Below are 22510 nucleotides of genomic sequence, written 5' to 3'. Positions count from 1 at the left end.
AGGTCTCTACAGGCCTCGAGGTGCAGCTCGAGGAAGAAAGGAAATATAAACAGTGGATGTAAAAAAAGTCAGGGAATAATTGCAAGAACTCAACCCAACCCAGTTCATGAGACCAGAATGGCTGCATCTAAGGGTGCTGAGGTAGCTGGCCAATGTCATAGTGAGACTACTCTATTAACTTTGAATGGTCATGGAGATCAGGAGAAGTCCTAATGCTTAGAGGAAAGCAGACTTTCTACCCATCTTCAAAAAAAGACTGAAAGAAAAAAAAATGGGGAACTACAGGCTGGTCAGCTTTGCTTCAGTCCCCAGAAAAAAAAAAAAAAATCATGAAGTCTTCTTGGAAGTCATTCACAGATAAATGAAAGAAAAAAGTGACTGGGAACAGTCAGCATAGATTTACCAAGGGTAAATCATACTTGACCAATGTAATTGGCCTTTGATATCAAGATGAATGGATTTGTGGCTGTCAGGGCATTTTCCTTCTTCCTATTCCTAAGAGGAATGAACAGCCCCCGTAAGAGCTCCACCACAGCAGGGATGCCATGCAGAGGCCTTCTCTTCAGCCAGGACCAACTCCACCTATCATGCTGAATCTCCTGAAACAGCAGGCAACTCATGTACAAATGTCTCAGCTGTCAGAAACAGAGCACAGATGAGCAGTAAAAGAAACCAGAAAGGAAAAAGTGGAGACTAAACAGTGTATACAAATCAGTCATAGTGCCTGTTCCCAACTAGGATGGTGGTAAAGCCACAATACTGGTACAGGGGTGGTGAAGGAAGCCTCTCAGTTTGAGTCAGAAGCTTACCACAGCAATATGTAGCACCTTCTGGGCTTTTAACCTGGATCCACAAGTAACAAAAGCCAAACTATTTCACATTTTACTTTTTTTTTTTTTTTTGAAAAACACTAAAAAATTACCTCTCTGCTTTTTACAAAATATAAATTCTTGCTCAAATCTAACCTCAGCTGACTGGAGCACCACAGGGAGACAGAGACTACCAGCTTGCGAGCCAGCCACGTTGCCTTGGGAGCAAAGGAGTAGGAGCCTGAAGGAGTTCGGAGCATTGAAAAGAAATGGCTCATTCACTCACTGGCCAGGAACTTGCGTGTGGTAGCTACTCAGCAAGCACTCAGACTTTCAGCAGGATGTATATTACTTACAGAACTGACATTAAACAAAATTAAGGCCACAAAATCAAACATTTAAGAGTTAGAAAACTCAACAGAGTTGCTGTGATTGCCCTGGAGCGAGTGTGTCCTGATGTAATCCTAGAAACATTCACATAAACAAACTACCACTAAAAAAAAAAAAAAAAAAAAAAAAAAAAAAAAAAACTTTTTTCAGTATCTTATTGTCTTTGGTATCTGAGGTATGTGAGGAAGAAAAGTAAAGTTTTCTAGGTAGAAGTAGTATAAATTAGTGTTGATAAATATATAAATGTGTGTGTGTGCAGAAGGTTGCACTTAAAAAGTGTTCACTTGCATAGTAGAGAACCACTGAAAAACACCCAATTTGTTGAACTGTTCGAAATTTTTAAGATCATTTTAAATATAAAATTAACAAAACCCACAATTATATCCACTTTGTGTTGACCTATAACATAGGTACAGAACACACAGCAGTCTAACATCTGCTATACAATTCTTAAACTCTATTGTGTTTTTCCTTGTTAACAGGAAAGAAGTTGTAGAAGAATATCTGTTGAAAACTACTTGTTTAAGCTTAACAAAAGCACTTCCTTTTTAGAATATCCATTAACGCAATATATTTTGAGAAGGCACAATTTCTATTTGATGTTAAAGAGTCATTTTAATAGCTTTTAATTTGCTTCCCCCCAGTAATTTTATATGCAATATTTTATTTCATAGTCAATATTCAGAAAACAGCTCTTCAGTCGAGAAAGAGAGGTAGAGAGAGAGATTTCTGTCTGAAAGGTTGAACTGTAGAAAGACACTATACAAAACCCCTATCAACTACAATCTGCATTGTGGTACATCTGTACAAACGTATATGCCTATATTTGACCCACTTACTTAGACTTCTCAGTGAAAAATGTTTTTAAGGTGTGATTAATTTCGTCCTTAAACAAGTATCTAAAAATCAATCAAATTAGCCAGCCCTAGTACTAAGTGCTTTCCTCTATCCTTCTCTGTTTACTATAAAAAGAATCCAAATACTAGCTTAAGAGTGAATATTTCCTATAAAATCTATTCCTAAGCTAGTCCAGACTTAGGATTTATATGATGTTAGTTCTACCAAAACTTTTTAGGTTTAGAAATAAAAATTAATTGATGTCCAACATTTGAAAATGATACTGACAATTTTGACTATCTTTCTTGGTCCTCCTGAACATTCCCTGGGTACTGTTGGAGAGACATGTCCAGGTCTCCAGATCTCCTTCAGCTAACAGGTACAACCATCCTCTGCTAAATGGCAGGTAGAAAACTAGTGCTACCTCTCTACTTGCCTTAGCAAACATCCCTATCAGTATCTTTTAAAAATTGCTAGAATGATCCGCTTGGTCTTGCTCCCACATGGCTTACAAGCCAAAGGCAGAAATAAGCGTAGGCACATTCAACACAGAGGAGAGAGACTTGACACCTCACTCTTTCAAGAAGTGACAATGTCCACATCCACTTACCCACTCTTAACATTGCCCACCCAAGAGCATATGATGGTCAGCCCAGCACTTGAAGAGCACAACGAATTTCTTTTGCCATTTCTGAGCCAGCTCAAATGTACAGAAGCAACAACCCAGAGTCTCAAGATACCTCTCAGGGTTTCTTTTTTAAATAGTTGAGCTCCATTAGCATTGCTAAACTTTGGTCTGCCTTACATAATTAATGCACTTTCCCAAGAGTAAAATTCAAAGTCCAATAACACAAACTTATAACGTGCTTACAGAAATTCCATTTGGATGTTATCAAAGCACTTTATACTGAGAGAATATTGTTCTTATTCAGCAGCGGAAAAAATCAAAATAGAGAAAAACTAAGCCATTCTCAAAGTGGCACAGCAAGTAAGGGCTATCATAGACCTCATATCTACTGAATTGAGTCTCTTAGTCAAATGTTAAATACATACTTAGATTCTCATTCCAGTGCTGAAAAAACATCAGCCCTAGCTCATCAGTACTGGACTTGATTTTGCTGTCATCTGTAAAGTGTTGGGTAGAAACCATATATTCCTGTAGTTAGTTCCCCGTGAGTCAGTTCAGGATAGCCTCAGTTAGACTCTAGGAGGGGAAACATGGTTACTCACAAAGCCAAGGCTGCTCCTCCTGCTCCTACTTCATTAAGTAGGCCAAGGTACTAGCAAAACAGGTGTGAGCATCCTGTGATTAACAGCCCTAAGAGTTTTTATTACTAATTTTACTGGATAGAAGAAAAAAAAAAAAAAATCAAGCAAATTGATTTCACAGGTGGGACAATTTTAAAAACTGCCTGGAACTCTTGCATGCAACTTAAGAACTATTAAAAACCCTTACCCGCAGCAGCTTAAATGAGTCCATCAGTGGTGTGATATGACTGTGATTAAACAGAGCCTTAATATGTCTCTGCCTGTACTTTCTCCAACAGTGGAAGGTACAGAGGTTCCCTTCTGTCTCTTCACAGGCAACCAAGTTCTTAATAGGTTTTCTCCTTGTAGAATATAACTTCTATTTTTCATTTTTATTTTCCAATAATATAGGCAGCTTCCAAACACACAAAGTGACAAGGTAAAGTGAGATGGACATTAAAAACATGAGTAAATGGCTGTTTTCTGGCAGGCAGAGCCCTTCTTCCAAGTGTGATTTTATATGTCCTTGATTTGCAGTGAACACTGTCCAGTCCTCTGTGATTTTCAGGAAGTCCTTTTCCAACACCTGTGAGGTCTGGATATCACATCATGTCTCTGAATGATCTTCAGGCTTCCTCTCTCCTTCTGGTACTGCCTTGGTCTGCCACACACAGCCATGTCTGGAAGCTGGTGCCTTTTGAGCAAGCTCAGCAGCTCCATGGGGCAGAAGCTACCAAAGGAAAATCACCTCCTGCAGTGATTACATCTCACAGTCTTCTTAAAGTAACACAGAACCACTGCAAATAAGGGTAGAAACAAACAAATGAAGCATTAGCCACAAGACATTTCCCCACATACATTCTCTGTCATGCATGGATATGAACACTCGATGTCTAGAGACTGGATACTGGATACTACCACATGATGAAGATCTCCCTTTCAGGCTCTGTGGGCATGGGACAGTACTTGGCATTTGGACACCAGAACAATACAGGACCAGACCCAAAGCCTAGAATCTCTCTGTATTTATGTTTATTAAGGCAGCAGTGTGTCAAAAGCAGCTTGCGCTGCCTCCCTGCATTCCAAACATCTCATGGAAGAGGAAAAAAAATCTCTGTTTCTGTATTCAGTTCCTAATGTATAATGTGAATGTGCCCTATGTTTCTTACTACCTGGGTTCACCACTCATTCTCTTCCTAAAGATAGGGACAAATAACCTCAAAAAATAGCATAACAAAAATCAATTTTAATTGGGCTGTTATTCTTTGGTTTTATATAAAACTCTAGATTTTTAATATTAAAAAACAACAACAACAACAACAAACAACAACAACAACAAAAAAAACTACCGAACAGATCATGCTGATTTTGCAACATTTTGTATTGAGACTCCACAATGTGTTTATCATTTTCATACTTCATGCAAGTTCACTCTTAGGATCAGGATGGAAAAGATTTCAAAAATCACAAAAATTCACAGGATGCAGATCATTGCAGGGAGGAAGGGGAAGACAGAAGAGTGGTATTAGCCAGGGTGCTCGGTAGGAAAGTGTAGTGCAAGGCTGTGTCAAATTAAATTATTATTTTGAGTTTTTCCTCAGAAGCATCTTGTTACAGTTGTGGGAAGAGAATATTCCCTTGGGAACAGTGAAGAACTCTTCTTCCATTGCATTACCAGAGTTGTTTTGGGTTAAATATCAGGCAAAAAGCTCTAGTAAAAGATAAATGGAAAAATCTACTCAGGAATAACAGTGAAGATAGCCCGGTGAGAAATAGAGATAACATAAGCAGGGGCAGGAAGTCCAGAATGAGGCACCTAGATTCATAGTAAAACATCTGAGTAAGTACCAGGATTTTCAGATGTGCTGAACATCTGTGCCTCTGTGCTGTTTATGGACTTAACAGGATTGCAGATTCCCTCTCCTATGAGCTGATCACTCTAGTTAGTGTAAGATGGTTATATGTTTGCTCTGCTGTCTGCACCTGCTGGAGACAAGCCAGCCACAGTCCCAAAGGGCAGCAATGTTAATGTAATCCCGGGGACCAGCTAATGAGTATTCTGACCTACACAGCAACACACAAGCTTAACTAAATATCCCCTGAACCATCTTGTGCCTGGAGAACTCAAACTGTGAGTAAAATGGATGCATGCCTACCTGCATGCATCCAGGTAAATCCACCGTCAAGTACATTCTCCTTATGGAGACCTCATTCTTGGCATCTTTTCCAGCAGTGGGGTTTTGCAGTGCACACACACGAGTTCCCAGGCATGTGGATCCAATCCTCCTTAGCCTACCAGCTATTCTGTTTGAGACAACCAGTAAATCTCTGGTTTCTAGTCAGATCTTGGGGACAGATAAAGAGCACAAGCTTTCCTGCAGAATTTCTTAACCATAGATGGTTCCCACCCAAAAGCGACAAGAGACCTGCAGATTTAAGAAAGTTGGAAAAGTCCTGAAAATGTTCTTTGCCAGCCATAGCACTTGCCATGAACACCAGGTCTGATTAGCATGCCACCTTTTTGTCCTCCAAGTTCTTTTCACCCTTGATGCATTTAAAAAGACTGGTGCTCCCTAGAGTAACAGGAAAACTTGTAAGCAGTCACTACCTGCAAGAAACTCTTAGTCATATCCAGTGCCAGGCTGGATCACTGTGCAAAAGCTTCTGAAAGTGCAGGTGACTGCACTCCCTCCAGGAGTTCAGGGGATACACTTTTCAATCTTCATTCAGAGAGACAGTGTGAGCTGTGCCTTGGGGCTACCAGGGAAACCATCCACCACAGTCAAAGTTTAATCAGATTTTGAGAGCTCTTACTCTAATTGGGCCTTTTATTTCCTTTCCTTCCCTTTTGAAGGAAGCAATAAATCAGCAGGAGTTTTCTGTGTCTGTACCAGGGGATCATCACAAGGAATTGAAAAGGTCACCACACATGGAATTACTGCTCTGACTCTGTGAGTTTTGCTTAGCAGGAGATATGCAAGGGTCTGAACTTAAACAAGTATTCTAAAATTCAGCATTGCTCAACACCAGCAACAGGTCTATAGATGAATATTTTTACTAACCACAAAATTTCATTCCTGGTAGCAAAAGTATGTAATACCCTCTCTAAAGCGTGACACTTTTACATTATGTAAAATTCCAGTATTTACAGGGTTTCTATGTAGCATGGGGTTGTATAAACGATTCCTTGTTTTGCTAAGGATATTATTACACTGTGTACACAGCACAGTGGGGCTGAAGCTAGTTCAAAACTACTGTGTATGAGTTGTGGTTGTTTTTTTTTTTTTTTTCCTTCCCAACTTAAACCATATAAATTGTACTTTTGTTTGTTGAAAAAATGCTTGCAAATGATTATCTATCATTCTTAGAAGGACAATTAGCCACCTATTTTTTTCCATGAGAAAAAGATTTGTTGTCTATTGTTTCTTTGCTTGTTTTGGAATTTGTTCTCTTGAAGTCATCTAAGGCATAATATTTGTTCAGGTTAGTTGTGGAGTGAGGGAGTCCAAACTTCTAACCAAAATAAAAAGCAAAGGGGTTGTCTAGCTTGCAGCCTGAAATGAGCATAGTATTTTCTTTTTGATTTTTTCCAGAGGGCTTTTCGTGAAGGAGAGGGAGTGAGAGGCAGATTTTTTAAAAAAAAGGTATTTATTTTTAAGAGTAGAGATTTTTTCTTTTTCCAAGTTACAGCATTATTTTGTTCAACATATTAAATTTGGAGTTTCAAGGCCAAATCCCAGAGGAAAAGCAGATTGGAGAGCTATTTTTGTGGAGCACTTTCATTTTGTAAACTTTCTTCGTAGCAAAGAAGGAAGATCTTAACACCTCTTCCATAGTGTCAAGCTGTGACAAAGAAAGTATGCATTTTTTGCAACAAAACATCTAGCATGCAGTGGTTCTAAAAAGTGTATCGAATGTAGTACTTTCTATTTTACGTGATGGTGAACAAGGCCAGTTGCACTGATCTTATATAGGTATTCAGTGGATGTTACTGAGTACCATGTCTGCACGCTTTAGGTGTTACTGCAAGAGTCTGTTACAGGTCAGCAATGTGGCTGCTGTAACTGAAGCATTGGATGATGGTAGGAGGGTTTAGGGACTTGTTTTTTCTCTTACCAACCTGTGTCTTGGATGTACTGGCCTCCAGGATCGTGTGCTACATCCTGCATCCTGATGTTGATCCTTACAGTATGCTACATACCACTCATGGAGAATTAAAATTAAAGAGTAATTCATTCCCCCCAGTGAGCTCAGAAGGGCTAATGAAAGGTGAGAAAGAGGACTTCTGACAGGAAATGGCTTTCAGGAATTATTGGGCACTCTCCTAAAATATTTTATTAAAAATATATTCTTCCAGTTACTGTGGGATACCTGCACAAGGCAACACTGTAAGCAATTTTCTTTTAATTTTTCTTTCTAAAAAGAAGCAAGTTATAGAAGGGGAGGCAATATATCCTCAAACACCTTACTTCCCCTTAAATCTTCATACCATTGCTGTTACAAAAACACCAGATACATTGTTTTAAGTCAAAGACCGGTGCGTTAGAATATTAAATAAATTATTATGAACTTTTTGAACAGGACACAAGCTTTTACATGACAGACAGAGTTCTTCCTCAAACACTGAATGAAAAATATTGTAGCATTCCAGACTCCTGGAATAGGACACAAAGAATCAGCTCAAAATTGCCAGGAAATAATGAGGCAAGAAAGAGATTCTAGAGAGAAACTCCTGGCTTCTGAAAAATCATCTATTAAAAAAAAAAAAAAAAGAGAGAGATTATAAAACTTGGATCAGCTTTTCTGAAGGACTAAGGAACTGTAAAGTAGCTACCATAAGTCTGTAAAAGCTGATGTAGGGACCAATTGTGCTGAAGTAGAGGAAATCTGTCTGAAAGACAGGTCTTTAGTATTTCAGCTGCATGTAATCTCAAAAAATCCGATGGATTGGATGGATTTGGTACTCATATAAACAAAGTCTGGTAAATAACACTCAAATAAACATCCTCAGTTTTTTTTCTTATTAAGCTGTGGTACAAGAAACACCTTAACTCTGTCAGCCTGTGAATCAAATCCACCACATCACCATTGCAGAGGAGTCAACCCTCCCTTTGCAACAAATCAGAAGGGATTCAGTGTGAAAGCAAAGAGAAAAGAGGTGGTGTTCAACCTATGTATAAATGTGTTTCCATAGCTAATCTAATTGCTGGAAAAGGTGTGGGCTCCCCCTTCCTCTCATCCCCTTCCCACCTCCATTTCAGCATGCAATTTAAATGTGCAAATTTTATCTTACTTTCCGTTCCAGTCAGATTAGGACAGTAGAAAATTCCATTCAGTACAGCAAATACAGACCTCCAGCTTCTAATAGAGCAGACTGATTTAGGTTCACAGCTTTTGTTTAAGCAGGTCTTTGAAAGTATTCATAGTCAGTAAACCATCACCTCTGGGAAAAAAAAAAAAAGTTTTTGGAAACAGTTAGAGCAACCTTACATCCCATCAGATGGCTCTGTTTCAGACAAGGCAGTTCACACCTATCTATGCCACATACAACATTCCCAACAAAATGTTTTGTTTCCCAACAAAAATGCATGCTGCAGATTCAAAGGAGACCAAGCAGTGATAAAGTCTCTGCACCCACAAGTATGAGCACAAACACCTGCCAGGAAGGCAGCATGCCATCAGTCACGTCTCCAGAGAAGAGCGGAAGCTCACTTTACTCTGGGTTGCCTCAGCCTCTAGTCCCAAAGAACAGAGGGCACCAGCTGTGTGCCTGTTGGTTCTCAGCCCTCATCTCTGCATCTCCCTCATGGAAGTAAGCAGCAATATCTCCTATGCCTCCCATCTCCTGCGGATGATCTTGTTTTCTGCATTAATGTTTTTACCAGACATTCATCACCATTTTAATTTTCAGTGCTCTTGGGTGGGTTCAGTGTCCATTGCCATCTCTCTCCTTTCCATACAGAGTAATATGCTGGGAAATTTGATCCTTCCTTATTAGTCATGATGATGCTGAAATTGGAAGCTTTACACTAAAACCTCTTGTTTCACCACAAAACAGTTATGGCAGACAATCATAATAAAACATATATTACTATTATGGTGTTTTCATGTACCCTTGCCCTTTTTAAGAGGATGTTAGAGTAGATAGCACATGTTTAAAGTTTTATGGAGTTTTTGTCCCTCTGCTGAGTTTGGAAAAAATAATCAATGTGATGAACCCCATCTCATCTTGCACAGCCAGCCTAATGTAGCCTAATGATACATTCATATTTCAGCTTTGTTAAATCAGGCAATTTTACTAGATTGTTCTAGTTGTTCTCCTCTTGAGTAGAAGTTACCCATAGATTGAAGACAAACGAATGAAGAGTTTTCTCCTTACCAGATCAACATCTCTAAATCCAAACACCTGCAGAAGCCTTTCCTCAGCCCCAGCCATCGTTCGCAGTTAACTCAGACACATTTCTACACTGTGTGTCTCTACAACTTTATGAAGAGGGAGCTATGACTCACTTTTAAAAGTTACTTATACATCCTCTGTACTTTCTTCTCTCTGTTTTCATTGAACGTTGAACAGTATACACTAATATTAAACACCAATGATTTCCTGCAACTTCCATCTCCCAAAACAGATAAGAAGGACCATTATAAAGCAGACAGATATCACTACCCACTACCACATATAGTTCTCCTTCCACGGGACCTTTGTGCTTTGCCCATTAGACAGCCACACGATGTTCACTTAAGTGGCTGTTCAACATTTCTTTTTCCTTTTTATCTGAAACACATTGAACAATAGTCTTTACAAATGGATTTCCTTTAACCTGATGTGCAACCTCCCCCTCCATATGGGCACCTCCAACATCATCTAAGCCCCTTTTAATTTTCATTTTTTTATGTTGCAACTACCATACTGTTGATGACCATAGCAGTAGAAGTCTGAGCCAAAGTCCATTACAGTCTATTGAGTTTTTCCATTGGCTAGACTTTGGACTGTATGCTTCAATTCTCTGTACTTGACAATTAAGAAGTTAACTAAATAATCCTAAACTCAAATAAAACCTGTATCCAGGCAACACATGAATTGACATTAGTTAGTACGTCCCACACATTACTTGCAAATGTGCTCTTTATTTGTCTACTACAGGGCAATTAGTTAGCATGTCTGAGAATGCCAGATGATAGTTTAGTAATCTGAGACTGTGAGCATGAGAAAGGAAACTGGTGGCTAACCAAATAACCGTCATCATGTTTTTAATACACTATGATAAAGTTGTATTTAGGCCTCACAACAGAAATCGTCTTGTTGAGTTTTACGACACATGTAAAGCTAGAAATTAAAACAAAGGACAATAAGAATACAGCCTGAATAGTGTTTTTATTTTACTCTTAAAAGTGAGAGTTGGAGTTAATGTCACATCATGGTATATTCTACAGAATATGTCAACATGAAGAAGAAAATAATTTAACCTTATAGGACATCCATCTTCCTGCCTCTCTAGGGTTTCTGATCCTCATCACTCTGGTATGTGACTTCAGCTGGAACAAAACGCATTCCATGTTCTGAAGATCATAAAAGCCTTGATGTGCTACATACAACGAGTAATTCAGGTTCTTATTAAAAACAGTGTTTGTGTTTTTTTTTTTAATGAAAAATAAAAGAATAAAGATTACAACAATTCCATACTTTCCTCTATCATTCCTCATAAGAAGACATCTCTATACCATTTACTTGCAAAAGACAATATGAAACATTTCTTGTTCTTAGTATCATTGACTGGTGACACTAAAAAAGCAAGGCATACAAGTTTGAAATGCAAGCAGGGAACAACTTCCATCATATCAGAAGAAAATAGTAAGTAATTAATGTCTTAGGAACTACAGTTCCAAATAACCTTATTCCTTCATCACTGCCACATAGCTTAAACACATTGAGAACCATTTTCAGTTATTCATGAGAAATTTGAATGCTCCTTACAAATGCAATTGTGGGACATGCTACTTAAAAAAAAAAAAAAAAAAAGCAGGCAGCACTCAAAGACTATCTAAAGCACTATAAATTGTCTCCCAAAGAAGTCCCACACGTCAGAAGATGCAGAGGAGTAGCTGAAAAGTGGATAACAGCCAGAGAAGAGATGGAAGATAAGAAGTGGTATTTCAGCAAATAGTACTAGTCAGCCAAGACAGAACAATTATGGACAGAGCTGATGCGAAAGAGCTGTTTTAAAAACACTGCCAGTTTGTGTAAAAGAAAAAGATGGAATAAAGTAGTCGCCCTGTGACCCTGCTCTGTAAATGCTACATGCAATACTAAGATTTTTTGAGACCCTCCACATTTATCTTTAGTATTTAACACATCTCTAAAAAACAGTTATGTTCGTTTTTAAATATTTCTGTATTTAGCATTTTCATATTCATTCAAAACACTTCATCTCTTATACAAAAGATGAGTTGATAGTAGCTCCTAGGATTGAAATTAATCTATTGTTTTAAACTTATCAGCTGATGCCTAATGCAGGTAGTGACAGCAGCCTCTTAGTCAATAAAGAATTACCTCCAGGTGGGGGAAAAAGAAAGTATATTGAATTTGGCTACTCACCATTTCAGGTGAAGTTGTCAGGACCTGAATTCCTTAATGGACCATGAGAAAAGCACTGCTACTGGTACTTAAAAGATAGTAATAGTTCTCATGCATACCCATACATCTCCATAGATTCATTTTTGTATACATATTGAGGGCAAAGAAACCACTAAAAATAGTGCAATGAATTATCCATAACTCAGCTACCAAGGTAGTAAAACTTCTAGAATACTTGAAAAACTATGAATATGAGAAAAACACAGTGGAAACTGAAAGGACAATGTTCACCACAAGTTAGCATCAAACTCCTCTCAATAAAAGACTGTAGTTGGCAGATTTTTATTTTTATTTTTTTCACCTGGGTTGGAAGCTGACAAGATGGATAATCACTGTTGGGAGGTTTTAGCTGACATTCCATGAGCTGATCTATGCAGCACATCAAGTGTTCCCATATACCTAAAGTTACAGTTTACTTATTCCAGCAGAAACACACATATATTGGTTTGGAGGGTCCCTCAGCAATCCCATTTTTCAGGCCTATAAGGGTCCTTACTACATCTTCAGTGAACATTAATTGGCTCTAGACAAGAAATCTGTACTGTCAGCTTATGACAGTGCTGAACCCAATTAAACATACTCTACTAAGATATATACAACCTCATACTATATGCTTTCTGGAACCAATTTCATGTTTTGCTTAGATAGGATCAGCTTAATGTATAAGAAGAAAAAACGAATCTATCTGTTCTTACCTATATATATAGATGCTCTTTTTCTTATCTGGCTTAGACAATAGACAATAAGCAAGACTCATCCTTCTGTTCAGGCAAATATATGCTTCAGTCATGAGTTTTTTACATCCAAGGTGGTGCTTCTGCTGTATCTGAGTATGGTATGCGACTGATTGCTTTAAGTTTAGACACAAAACGAAGCTGCAGTCATGAGATCCAAAGGTGAGACCACGTGGATCCACCTTACTATTTTCAACATCTCTCTGCCAAATTACTTCCATCTAAAAAAGACCACTTTCTTTGGCTATAGATTTTTCTGGCAAAGTCACTTTATTTCCTTTTCACATTACCATTTCTTTTCCATCTCTCTAGTTATGCCTGAGGAGGTGGAATTAAGTGTTTTGAATTAATTTTAAAGCTCATGTCAAGTTCCCACTTCTTTAAAAAGCTCTGTTACATGTTCCCAGTATCTGACAACCCCTTCTTTACATTTTGAGTGTTGTAGAGAACTTTAAGTAATACCTCTATGAGTCAAGCTGCACTAAAATCAGTTTTCAAAATGACTTGAAAGTTTTTCATCATATCAACAGAAATTTAAGTGACGGGAGTTAAGTAGGAAATACAACACATTACACATATAGGCAGCCAACCAGTCCGTGTGTTAAGATATCTAGAACTGGCTAGTTTGGTCATATTGTACTTGTACCCTGGATCAAAACCCTATGTTCCATGTTCATAGCATCCTAAAATGTCTCGGGTTGGAAGAGACCTTAAAGATCATCTCGTTCCAACCACCCTGCCATGGGCAGGGATGCCACCCACTACACCAGGTTGCCCAAAACCCCATCCTTCCTGGCCCTGAACACCTCCAGGGAAGGGGCATCCACAACCTCTCTGGGCAACCTGTTCCCATGCCTCACCACCCTGAGTGAAGAATTTCCTCCTAACCTCTAATTTAAATCTCCCTCTTTCAGTTTAAAACCATTCCTCCTTGCCCTGTCATTATCTGACTGAGCAAAAAGTTGCTCTCCATCTTTTTTTTTATAAGACCCCTTTAAGTGTTCAAAAGCTGCAATGAGGTCACCCCAGAGCCTTCTCTTCTTCAGGCTGAACAGCTCGAGCTCTCTCAGCCTTTCTTCACAGTAAAGGTGCTCCAGTCCTCTGATCATCTTCATGGCCCCTTGTTTTTGTTCCTGCTATGAATCTACAGATGTATTTCTAGCTTACTTTTTATCTTATTGTTATTAAAAAACAACAACAGCAACACACACACCTTAAAGTGATTTTCATAGTAAGCTGCATTTGTCCTATGCTGAAACAACGAATAAGATTCTGTATTTGTCGTATGGGCATAAGCTTTACTTTAAGTTGTTTATCCACAGAGAATCCAAACATAGTTTACTGTAAATACTTAAAACAGAGTTTCAGTCATTAAACAGGATTAGAAGAACAAGGGGTTTTCTTTGCTTGCATATTTAAGGGAGGTTTTGTTAATGTCCCATAGATACAACCAGAACTTCTGATCAGGCAAGTAAAAAGGAGTCCATTTGTCACTGGTCAGCACACAAGGCGGCCCTTCAGTGCCAGCTTTCCTGTACATAAGCTCCTGACCAGTGCTCTGTTGGACTAAGGCAATGGTCTGAACCATTTCCACACTGACTCAATATTACAATAACAAAATGATGAGAGACTTCCACCTCCCCTCTAGTGATACCAAGAAGTAGGAATTCCTTCTTCTCTGTCCATGACTCAGGTAGGGAACCTGTGAGCCGCCGTCACCCAGAGTTCCAGCCTATAATGCTTCTCAAGACTGTAGATGCTCATGTTCACAGTCAAGTCCTGCTCCTGGCATCATACTCATCATGAAGCTGTTAATGGCAACATGTGCTAGCCTCAATCTCACCTTTCTTTCTTTTTTTTTTTTTTTTTTTTTTTTAATAGTTTTCCTGTACCTCTGTTTTCTGAGGTAGTCACTTATTCTCCAGTGAATTTCTAGTCAGGAGTTATTAAATTTTCACATATTCCGCTACTAATAGATTTTATATTTTGAGCCCTTTTCCTTTGTGCATATTGAATGTTAAAATTACAGTTGTTCAAACCTAAGTCACTTCAAGAAAGAGTTGCCTTTCCTGATTTATTTTGGCAGCTAATTTCACCACAGAACAAAGCTGTAGACATAAAGAGTGTCCACACCAAATGTTAACCTTACAATCTTAGTTTAACGTTAATAGAAAACAAGAATAAATCTGTTAAACTTGTCAGGTTTACAGTCTGGAAATGTTAATGGTTGATATGGAACATGGAGTGTTTTATTGGAAATGAATTACACTTGAGAAATGTAAGACATCTCTGACCCTGGAAAAAAAAATATCTTAGAATGGAAGTAATAGCATTTAGAATGAGCAAAATAATAAACATACACACACAAAGGCTTAAACAGGCAAATAAAAAGGAGATTCTCCTGTTATCCTGATTTTAAACCAGTTCTTGGCTCAAAGCCAGTTGACAGTTTGTCATTGATTTCAACATGAGCTGGATCAGCTCTCCTATGCTGGAGTTTATGAAGTTGCATGCCTCCTCCTCCATGCATAGTTTTATAACCACGTTTTTGTGTTTTCTAGCTTTTCAGATCCCTGTTCTGTATTTTGACTTGTGAAGCCAACTCATCAGTGTTCTGTTAAGAGCGCGACTTCTTTCTGTCTAATCACTCTATAAACTATAAAAAGGACAAAATAAGCACCAAGTACACACACGCTTTACCAACAGTTCCTCTAAATGATACTCTTAGGTTGAATGTCTTAAACCAATCTGTGCCCATAGGATTTCTGTCTCAAATCAATCTGTACTGTCAGCCTTCAAGGTCTGGCCCAGGACACCCTGAAAATATTTTTTTACCATTCCATTAAGGTTCCACAACCACAGACACAGACAAATACATTGTTGAGAAGGTTTTTAAACACATCAGTGATTTAAGGTCTTATACAGCATTTTGAAGAACATTGCAAGCACTGGGGATCTCTCACCTTGCTGGAAGGCAGCAGGGCACAAATCTGTAGATCACCAGAGCGTTATTCAAATTATGAATTCACCTACATAAAACCAACAAAATTCTATTGAGAGGAAGATTGACTTTCACCTTAGTCACTCTACAGTAAAAATCACCTTCTATTACTGCCTTTTCTGTGATGGTGTTACTACCCACACTGGTGCCATGTTAACAAGAGAAAGTATTTTGTTTTGATATTACTTGTAATAATTATTCCACTCTAACAAAGTTCTCCGCTTTTGCCCATAGCTTGTGTTTGTACCCCAGAAGTACATACTGCCTGCCCATCAGTGGGAAAGTCACTGGTGTGTAACACAGGGTGGCCTGGGTTAAAGCTCTGTATTCCCTTGGAAGCAAACCAAGTCAAAATTAAACTATGTGATTTCTGCAGAAGTTCACAGGAGTACACACACTATTGCAGGCTCCTTGGCAGGGCAGCAGGGAGCCTTTTGCAGTCCTGTACATTCCTGGGAACATTATTCTTTAAAGGATGGTAGAGTCTCAGTCCTTCATTCCAAGTCTGTGACTGGGGCTCTCAAACCAGATGTGCCTGGCCTTCATATGGCTGTACAGATTTAAATTCAAGAAATGTTTCCAGTCATTAGAGGACAGGACAAGGACCAAGTAGACTTGCAGGCTTTGCACTCAGCTCATCTCTCTCGGATGTGCATGCAAAGGTAGGGAGCAGTCGGGGAGAAGGGAGGAGGGGAAAGAAATGAGCATATGCACAGAAGCAGTGCATGAGAAAACATTGCCAAGGCCAACAGGGCAAATGTCCCTAGTGTGCTAAAACATTTAAGCACTGCGCTCTTAATCCTGACCTCTTTGGCTATGTGCTCTGTCTATTCCAGTAAACAGAACAAGGCCAGGATACAGACTGAGTTCTGGGCCACATCATCTGTACCATCTTGCTCTTAGCACGTTCCCTGGCATGGTTACGGCTCGTTTGAATGCATGCTCTCCCAGTCAATGCTTGGCCTTGGTTCAGGGGATAGCTCATATGAGGCACTGCTCACAAAGAGGCCTGGATGTAGTCACCTCATTTGGGGGGCAGGGGGCACGAGGAAGGATGTTAGTTTAAGTTCACAGACACAGGCCTCACCATGTTGTGCCTCTTGGCCACAGTGCCAGGGAATTGTAATTGGCCAGTTTATTAAATAGTACAGATATAGTCATTATTAAAGCTAGGAGGCATACCAGGTCTCATACATTGTTCAGGCTAAACATATGTAATTAAAACAATCAAGTAATAAAATACTTGCATACACATACAGGTCACAGAGAAATATCATGGGGGTTTGGTCCTCTGTCCCTACATTAAAACAGGCTGCCAACAAGCACTGTGTGATGTGTCAACTTTCTGCCTCTGTTGGCTCTAAGGCAGCTCTTAAGATACCACTCCTGAAAAGAAAGTGACAGAGGGATTATCTTCTAGCATTCCTTTTTCTCCATAGATCATATTGAACTGTGCACTGTATTTTTTCTTGTTAATTTGCAAAGCTTTGAAAGCTGTGCATAAAGGTTTACTTTGAAATTTAAACCTTTATTTGGAGGATTACTAACCGGTGATGAGTTGACTGAGATCTCACTGTGCTGCTGTTGTACACTGTTATTCAGAATGGCAATCTTGGAATAAATTCTGCTTTAGATTTTGCGGAGATTCTTTTCCTTTGGACATTTGTTTTTGCAAGGTGCCTGATTCTGACTTGCCAACTCAAAACACACTTCCTATTCAACACTTCCCTTGCAAAAGAATTGTTCAGTTGGCAAATTAATAAGGCTGTACTGCAAATTAATATCCTACTAAAGTTGCCTATAGGCTCTTCTGAAGAAAACTTGTGCTTTGAAATATATGTTTTATTTATAGAATGTCCCTTGGAAATCAGGCCAGGAAGTTGCAGCTGCTGAGAAGTTAGATGTTCTGTTTAATTTTTAAACAAAATTCTAAACAATGTATTCTAGTATAAAGAAGGCTTTTATGAATCATGAGTCATTTTCTGCTGATGGAAATATGATCAGTATCTCATTTAAGTTATTACTTCCCTGTCCTGCCTCCTCTCTTTCCTATTGAATGTATCTAACAATCTATTTTTGCTATTTATAACGTGCCTAGGTAGTCTGATAACCAAACAGCAAGAGGACTACATTTGAAGTTCTTATTCAAAAAGTCTTTCTAACACTGCCTAGTTCTTCATTATCTGTCACATGTCATGGTCTTAAACTACAACAAAAGTTAAATAGAACTGAGTTGAGCATGTGTACTATTTCCCAGTTTCTGAATCCTTCACCTAAAAGCTATATTATCAAAACATAAAATATATTATCTCAATCATTTCAATGACTTTTTACACTAAAAAATCTCAGCAGAGACATCTTTTTTTGGCTGAGTCATAGCACCAAATTTACTGACAGGTATCTGTTCTTCATCCTTTATACAAGCGCCTCTTCACTACTTGCCTGTTATCTCAACATTTCCCAGGCCCCTGATAAATGAATTTCTTAAGGAGAATTATTTTGTACAATTATGGCACACTTAGCCCATATCAAAATTGGCTGCATAGTTACACAGCAGAATTGGAAAAACAGTTGGGATAAACCAGGTAATACGCTGTTTCTGTCCAGGTTGCAAACATCATGACAGTAACTAGATTAAAGTAAATTTTAATGCAATAAAAACAACAGACAGAAAGCAGAAAGAAAAAAGAAAAAAGCTTTTACTACTGCAAGACATAAATGATTGGGCTGGCAAGCTCAGTACAGTATAGCACCACGCTGATATCACTGCCTGATTTATGGATCAGAACGTGTGTACGACAAGTGCAGCAGATGAGCTAAGCGAACAGAGAGCCATATGCACACCTCTATTGATACACCTTGTCTTTTGTGAGGGACCTTTCTTTTGACTGTTTGCATAAATAATCATCACTTCCTCAGAAAGAGAGAAACTCTTGCAACGTTGAAAACACAAACTAATTTTAAATAGGTACCTTCTTAAATAGGGTTTTTCCTTAGGAAACTTACTTTCCAAAGGAGTGGCAAGTAGTGCTAGCTACAATAGTGAAGTCTGCTGTGTTAAGAAGCACTACTTAATAGCCAGTAATGCAACAAGTAAAGCAATGCAAAGACTTCAGAAGTAACAGCATCAGGAATAAATAAATAAATAAATAAATAAATAAAAAGAGGATGCCTAACTTTCACATCTCCCATCTCTCTGCAGAAGGGATGGATGATATTCTGTTTCACAGATGCCACGTGTTTTGGGCATCCTCTTTACCTTCATCTCTCCCTGCAAGCATGCCCAAATGCACAGAGCCTACTAGATTAAAACGGTATGGTCATACCTCATAATACTAAAATGAAATGATCTCCAATGAGTGCCAATCCTCCTAGGTGAAAACACAAAGAAAATGGGCTCTGATCCTTTGGCTAAAATTGTCTGTAACCAGTTCCAGCAAACAACATACCCACAAATAGGAGAAAAAATTGCAAGTGCTTACCAGAGGAAGGAGGAGAGCTGAGGCCCAGGCACACCAGTGACAAACTCCTCCCTGGAGACCAAGGCCCTGTGTCCCCAGCAAGCATCACTGGCACCACCCTCATTGACAGCTGGGGTGGATTCAGGCACCACAAGGAGAAACACTTTGAAGATTGTGCCAGCTGAGTCACTTAAAACACCTGAAGTCTTGTAGAGCAGTAGATACAAAGTGATGGCCTTGCCTGCACCAGGCAGCATATCTGGTAATCACGCAGACAGCTCAAGCCCTAAGGCTTCTTAGGCTTTGTTTTTCTCTGGACTTGTCTTATTTTTACTTTGCTTTCACTTGTTTTCTTGTAACAGAAATTATCTAGTAACCTGGTGACCGTTATCGTAGTTTCTCTCATCATCTGCTTAGCACTGTGCAATTGTGTGACATAATGCTCATTACTATATGCACTTTTGTAACTAATTGCAGGAGCCAGCAATTATTTGTAAAGAATGAAGTATCAATTACCCCAGAACAAAGACACAGCATGCTGATCTTGTGCCAAGCCTCACATCCTTACCATACACTAAAGCCTTTAACCCTAGGACCCAGAGGGGCAATAGCAGGGTCACATAATACTTGAGAAAAAGAATAGGTACTACAGGGTTTCTGTGTACATTAGCTGCACATAACTGCAAGCAAAATACTACTATTATAATTGTGAGAAAAATACTACTATTATAATTGTGAGAAAAATACTACTATTATTAGTCAAGCTGCAATGATGACTGTTAACAATGAATTCTTGTCTTTGCATATAAAGTACTTTTCCTGTGCCCTTAAAAGAAAGTTGAATGAAACAAAACAGTGGGAATTCAAATAAGTTCTGTAAGTTGCAGCAAACAGGTAATACATGCAAGGCAAGGAAAGAGGTCTAAGAACATAATCTGCTTCCTGGTGGAAAATCTGTTTTCATTACTCCCCACGCCCACCCCTTCCTTTTTTTTTTCTTGTTTTTTTTTTTAAATATTTCTAGAAGTGATGTTTTAAGAAAGACAGGTTGGTCGCAATAAACAAATGCTTTGTCAGAGAAACAAAATCTGCAGAAACCGGAATCTGCTGGGATCACTAACAGCCATATTAGTTTGCCCAGCATCCTATCATTTTAAGAAGCTTAAATAAATTTTAGAAGATTAAATGTCTTTCTTTGAGAATTGGTGATGATTGCTGCTACCCTCACAGCTCTTTTGTGAGTGTGCAAAATACCAGGGATGTTCGGTGAGTTTGGGCAACATCTAACAGGAGAGAGGGTTTTACATGCTCTGGAGGAAAAGAGACTGCAGCTTCAACAGGTCTCACATTCCCATACATGGGAAATATATCAATGAAATATATGGAAATAAATGGGATAATAGGGAAATAAATAGGATATATATGGGGGGAAAAAAAAAAGAGTGAACAAAGACTCAAGTTATTATAGCTTCCCAGGATGAGCAATTGCATAGCTCTTTGTGCATAATTCTCAGATATTGAATCTAGAGTGCACACACTGAACACATGCCCAACTAGTATATCTTGATTGTTAGCTTTCCTCCACCCTGGAAAGTTAAATGCACAGAATGTAACAGTTCAGCAGCAAGCTCCTCAGATACACCAAAAAGTCTAAACAAAGGAAGCAAACGTCTTAAAAACAACTTATTATTATCATTATTACTTACTATAGAAGAGACAGAAGCAGAAGAAAATGACTTGACATTTTTACTTATATTTAGTGGATTTTAAAGCGGTTCTTGGCAATGGTCCTTTTGAAGGACCATTAAGACAAAAGGCAGCTAAAATTTGTAAATGCTTGAAAGGTATGACTGAAGAACGTAAGACATGTTGGCACCCAGATTTACTTTTTCTCTACTTAAAGTTGGAGAAGTTTCCTTTGCTCCTCCCACAAGCTACTCCTAGCAGCTACTTCTGTTCCCTTTGTGAAAGGACTGGCGAGGATGAAGCATGTCCTACTCTATCTGGCATCCTTCTTTGAAGAGTACCCAAAGTATATGCCTCTCTTAGTCCACTTTTGCTCTTTTCCCTGTTTACTCATATTATCAATGATTCTCAGTTTTGGTGGTTTGCATTTCACAGTTGCCCTGCCTTTAATGACATTGTGCATCACTGTGATCATTAGAGAATTGATTATTAACATTAATTTCACTATTTACTCAAAAGATTGGATTTCTTGTAGGTGATTACATGCTGCATTATTACTTGTGTTAGAGTTTCCTCTTGTTACAGTCTGTTTATTAACAGAAATAATGGGTTTGAAAAGGAATAAAATGCCCAGTTTTCTTGCTTTATCTTTTCTACCACTCAAAACTTCTACAAGTTTTCTTCATTAAGAAACTTCTTCATTAAAAAGCTAGTGGAAAAAAACACCTTTTTTATTTCATAATTTTGTATAATCATAGTCAGGTATCTAAAAGCCAAAATAAAAGTGAGACACACTTGAGCCTTTGCAGTCTCCAGACAAAAGCCTTTTAATATCATGTAGAGACTACAAATATCCTCCAAAAGTCTAGCTAAGTAAAAGCATTTGAAATATATACATAATACAGAGACATCCAAAAATTACATGATACAAGTTAAACTCTCTAAATATTTTCATATATATAAATATATGTTTTTGAAATACAAGAAGCTTTCCCTGGGATTACTGACCTATTGCTAGGAAGTTAAGATAATAATATACTGAATAAAGATAGTGTTTGATCTAATACCAATTTCTGTGAAGATAAGTCTAGCAAATTAAGAAGAAAATTTATATATTTTTTCTTCTTCAGTGGATGTCCCAATATACAACTGTAGGTGCTGAAAAAAAACCAGGGTATGTCAGTTGGATATATGGAGGGGGCAAAGGAACATAAAAGAATTCAATCATTTTATTTTGTCATCCTTGCTAAGTAATTTAATGGATAAACACATCACACCATAGCTCATGGTCATTTTCTCCATTGTGTGGGTTACTGAACATGTCTCAGGGCAAAATGAACACATTTTAAGACATCTGCTTTGAGATTTCTCATAGACACAAGGGTATATACTGATTTATCATCACCATCGTCCTAATCCTTTCATTTCCTTACATGCCAGCATCTAACAGCTGGGTGTATTTTCTGAACATGATTCTATGAATATGGGCCCAATTTGGCCCTTATTTGTCTTATTCTGCCCTACTGAAGACAAAGCCTGGTTAAAATAAGCATCAACACAATATTGGACCCATTATATCCTTATTTCCATTTTATTTAATTTCCTAACAAGTACTTTAACTAGCCACTTGTAATTTTTGTAATTTTGTAAATTTTGTAATTTAGAAAGGCAAGGTAGGAAATTGCCACTACAATTTTTGTTTTAGACTT

The 22510-nt window shown here is 38.3% G+C and overlaps 1 long non-coding RNA gene across 1 annotated transcript; it reads right to left on the bottom strand.

Moving 5' to 3' along the window:
* Positions 1–1486: 1486 nt before the first annotated feature.
* Positions 1487–19391, bottom strand: LOC121073412. Its single transcript, XR_005821696.1, has 3 exons — positions 19137–19391; positions 8637–8727; positions 1487–4081 (listed from the first exon to the last, which is right to left on the bottom strand). It is a non-coding gene; the product is annotated as an uncharacterized LOC121073412 (long non-coding RNA).
* Between the last annotated feature and the right edge of the window lie 3119 nt (positions 19392–22510).

Source organism: Cygnus olor, chromosome 1, assembly GCF_009769625.2.
Source record: "Cygnus olor isolate bCygOlo1 chromosome 1, bCygOlo1.pri.v2, whole genome shotgun sequence".
Classification (NCBI taxonomy): domain Eukaryota; kingdom Metazoa; phylum Chordata; class Aves; order Anseriformes; family Anatidae; genus Cygnus; species Cygnus olor.
This window is presented reverse-complemented; position numbering and strand designations above follow the sequence as displayed.